Source organism: Bactrocera tryoni, chromosome 2 (genome assembly GCF_016617805.1).
Source record: "Bactrocera tryoni isolate S06 chromosome 2, CSIRO_BtryS06_freeze2, whole genome shotgun sequence".
Lineage (NCBI taxonomy): Eukaryota > Metazoa > Arthropoda > Insecta > Diptera > Tephritidae > Bactrocera > Bactrocera tryoni.
This window is the reverse complement of record NC_052500.1, coordinates 45,392,926-45,398,006: the sequence shown is the minus strand read 5'-3', so window position 1 is coordinate 45,398,006 and position 5,081 is coordinate 45,392,926.

Sequence of the window (5,081 nt, the reverse complement as noted above, 5' to 3'; positions counted from 1 at the left end):
TTCTAGGGGTGTGCGAATCCGCTTCGATTCGAGTCGAATCGAATTCTTAGATTCGATTAGATATTCGAGTCAAATATCGAATACTTCGAATAGTTCGAACTATTCGAATAATGCGAATTATTCGAGCAATTCGAAATATTCGAAGAAGTAAAATTGTAGTTTTCACTAACTCACCGTTTTTGCTGTGCACTTCACGATCACCACAAAATTTGTTTTGTAAAAAATGAAAATGACGAATTGTTTTAAAATGGGTATACGCGTGTATATGTATATGTATGTATTATCAGGATCTGTGTACAATTTTAATGTTAACGTTATAAAAGTAATAGGTAAAAAAAACTTTTATAACTCCGACACTATGAACTGTCGAAAAACTATGAACTGCCGAAAACTGGAGGAGGGAAAAACGCTCGTTCGAGATGTTCGCACACGCGTGCAGGTCGCTGTAACGATAGAAATGAAGTGACAAGCTGATCTCCTTTTGGTTCCTTTTTTCCCTATGTATGTGGAATCAGCTGGTGCGATGTGGTTGGTTGGTGTGTAGTGTGGAATGTGGGTTGTAAGCTCTGATGATTGGTGAAGTGAGTTTGGTGAAGGTGCGTGTCAGTGTTGTGAAGTTGAGTTGATGTGGTGTGATAGTGTGGTGTATGTGAGGATGTCCGGGGGAGGATGCTCATTTATGCAAAAATCTTAAATATTTTGAATATCTGAAACAAGAATGACAGATGTACGTCAGTTGCATGAACGAGATTCAAATTCTACTGGCGCTTATTAAAAAATCATGCAAATAGTCAAATATTAAAATTATACGAATTATTCGCACTATTCGAATTATTCGAATTATTCGAACTATTCGAATTATTCGAACTATTGGAATAATGCGAATATTCGGGTCGAATCTCGGATCGAATAATTCGGTTCGATTCGCGTCGAATAATTCGAAATTTCGAATATTCGCACACCCCTAATATAACTACTAAAGACTTAGCTTATTTTGAGCTCAAGTATTCGTCATACGCTGTTGCCGAATTCCCTTGAACTGCAAAGCTCCTATATATCTAAGACCGGACAGAAGCACAGACGGTGACGGTGACAATGTCTGTCTCATGCCTATTTCACTTCACTGTTGCATGTATTGTCGTTACTTATGTACATCTAGGTCAACATGACTAGTTCAACAATCGTTTTGTAGTTCTTTCGAGACCGTGTTTGTAGAAAACTGGCACGTGTTCCAGGCGTTCCCTTTCGTTTTGAGCAGTCTGTTAGCCCTTTCCGAAATTTCATTACTTAACGTTTTTAGTGACTTACATATTTCCTGTACTGCTTTCGTTTTCAAGAACACTTTTGCGACCTGGAACCCAGTATGTTGTTGTAGTGGCATTATCATTTCTGAAGAAATTTCGATGAATGGTATTAAGTTGACAGCTTTTGGCTGCATGAAAATCTGGGTCCTGCCGTGGGAACGTTGGAACCCAGTATACATATGAATATGCAGTCCCAACATCTACTGCCTTTCAGCTTCTAGGGGCATTCTCTTCTTTTGATATTATTGCCTAAATTGTCGACTATGTATTTATATTATTGCTGCTGATACTGTTTCCTGCGTTATTAGCTATCTTAGTCGCTTTTCAGACCGTAAAGACTTCCGCCAGCAAGATACTTCAGTATTCAGGAAACTTGAAGGATCGCCTGACACTCAGCTCCGAGCAATTGATTTCGGTTACACTCCATTAGCCTTTTTAATCCCACTGTATTGCCATCCGCCCTTTTTTAGCATGACTTTTAACCTTCCCTCCCAAATAAAGCGTGAGTGCATGTGTTATCTTTTATCCACCAAACCCTTGATTATTGTGCTATGTCCGAAAGTTCTTGTGGAGAATTCAGCTAATGCCGCCAACCTTGAAGCTGATTTTGCTGCAAAATTTTCCACGGCAATGTCTATTGATGGCAGGTTAAGTAATTTATCTCGTGCTGCCGTTGGATTAGTCCATAGCGTTAGCTTCATGCAGAGTACAGCGAGTCGCTCGAGTACCCGCTCCAACAGTTTTCTGCATCAGATTTTGCTGAGAGCAGCCCACCAAATCAAAGCACGGTAAATCAAGATTGGCTTGACTACCGATGTGTAACACCACCAGCCTTTTCACTCGCTCCAAAGCATTAAGTTTCCACATCAGTTTGCGGAATGGAAATTTATTGCCTCAAAATTTGTATCAACATGTAAGAGTTTTCGGTATCACAAAGAATTAGTGCTTTAAATAAGGGATCTACAGGATATTCTGCGCGGAGGTTAATCTCGATGCTTAGCCCAACCTATGGCATTATTTGCTTCATAATGTCATAATATGCTATTATTATCCCAATAGTGACATGGAAGCCAAAAATTGGATAGCTACAGGTTGACGCTTCGACATTCAAGTTCACTTTGGGGAATGGTAAGAACTCTTTATTAAGACTTTTAAAATAATAAGTCTAGAAGGTTGGTTAAAAATATATGAAACTGGAGCTATTTATACGTTGGTTTTTATAACTCCAGCTAAATTGGAGATATATGTGCATGTGTAATTATATATTGGACCAAGGAAATTTTTTATTATTGAGCTTCTCTAATAAAGTATCTCTTCATTCCGCGAAAAGTACACACTGTGCATAGCAGTTGTGGATATCTAAAGTATGTTAAGTAGATATGTAGATTTCATAGTATGTATGCACCTCGCTTAGCCGCGAGCATATTTTATCGACATTTAAACCAATAATGAGGAGGATTTCGGTGAAAATGCTGATAAGTTGCATGAAATTGTTAATTACCTCGGGAAATTTAATAATGAAATGTTTGCTATCTTATTTGTATATAGAAGAGCACATAAAATATAAAATATGTATTTAATACGCATTTCACTATGTGCTTTGAATTCTTGTAAAAACTTTTTTTAATTAAATTAAAAAATATATATATATTCTTATATAAAACTTTAAACGTAAAAAACATTTTTTTTAATTAAATTAGAAAATATAACCCGATAAAGGAAAACCTGTGGCTAGATCATTTTAGCCACTTTGATTGATGTAAACAACCTTCAAGTCGCTTTAAGATTATTGGTTCCAAAATCACTAAATTTTTTCGAAAAACAGCGCCGCCTCAACGTCTGTGAAATATTTCTTTCCGACTACCGGGATGCCATGAAACGTTTTATTACAGTGATGAGTCTTGGAGCTATGCTTACGACCCATAAACAGACGATTAATCGACCGAATATCGTGGCAAAGGTGAGCCGAAGCCGAAAAAACCAAGTTAAAATAGGTCAAAAATCATGGTCATGTTCTTCGATTATCAAAATGTGGTGCATTCCGAATTCCTACCGACCGGTGAAACTGTTGAAACGGAATATTTTTTGAGTGTTATACGTCATTTGCGCGAAGCTATTCGTAAAAAGAGGCCGAATTTATGGGCCTGACAACTTTTGGCTGCAAGACGATGCATCATCGTATACTTCATATAGATTCGGTTTTTTGGAAACTGACTTTGTATTGGTTTGGAGGGTTGGAAAGACTGATTAGCAGGTGTTATTGGGCGTGGGATTACTTGGGGACGACATAGATTTTGAAGAATAAATTAATTTTAAATTTTGTGAAATCCTTACAATGTTTGCTTATACAATATTTATGCATATTTTCGTTTCTTTCTATATGACTCGTTCAGGTTATAATTTTTGCTCGAAAGCTGCAAAACAAAAATAGTTAGAAATTAACGCCTGGATGAAATATCTTCATTTCTGCGCTTTTTATGATGCATGGAACTTAGTTCGTTGATATATCGCGGCGCCATCTAACGGTTGTTAGGTACGTTTCGCGGCTCTTGCATTTGTTATGTGTGACTTTGTTTGTGTGCAATGATTTCTTTGCGCAAGTGTTTTTATTTCGTCTCGAAGCACTTTCTTCTCCTTTCTTGAATTTACTTGCTTGCACAATTTACCGTCTTTGCCGTGAGTAGCGTGTAGCCATCGTGATGATGGACGTAATATTTAAGGGTGGTAAGTAAATCTTAAAGATTTTTTGCATTTCTGTTCGCTTATGCACCCTCAGAATAATGTAAAACTATTTGCATTGCGGAAGGTTTTAAAAAGGCCAAATAATGGCTGGCACTCAATGTTCAGGCGCTCAGGTGCCTATTCCTTTCAACGTTTTATAATGCGTTTTAAACTGGCGGCCATGAACTATCAGCGATTTGCTTATTTTTAATTTTCGCTCGCCTTTATTTCTATCGTTATTTTTATAATTTAGTGACAATGTTAATAAGTACTTCCAAAAATGAGAAAAATTAAGTGCTATTATCAACATTTTTCGCGCCAGTTCTGTGGAACGATAAATTCGTACTTTTTAAGAATAAATTAGGTTTGCAATAACAGATGAAGATCATTCGATAGAAATCGTGTCGCCGGTGAAACATCTCACGATCTTCTCCGTGGTCAATAAATTCAAAAAATTGCCTCACTATGCTCGCTTCGGTATAATTGCGGTTGTATCTCGACACGATTTCCTCTTCATCTAGAACTTTTTTAATTTTCATGTTTTGTGTCAGCTAATCATGCAAATCTCTCTTTGTACATTATTAATAAACGTGCAGCATGGCTATCATGTCAGCTTCTGCTCAAATAACTATTATCCGGCAAAGCTATCGACTGTCTGGGTGTTCTTTCGTACCATTCGTTCTCTCGTCATGGCCTCTTTTTCCGTCTATTATATATGTTTTTCTTTTATGCATTTCAGTCAACATTCTGACTCTCGTTATGGTTGCTACCACTAGGTATCTATCACTGACGGCGGTTATGGCAATCATGACTTAGGTGGTAATAACATCTTCCCGTTCATTCGATGTCGCGATGGCTCCTCGCTTTTCGGTAGGTTTCAGTGGACAACACGGCAACCGCTGGAGCGAACATTGTACAGTAGTAATCATTTCGATGAAAGAATATGTAATGGTTTGCTGGCGTTATATGCTGCTGTTTTCATCGCCATCGTGCTGCCAACTCCCTTTTCGACTAACTTATTTCTTTGGTGCTCGACTGCTGTATCGTATTGTACCA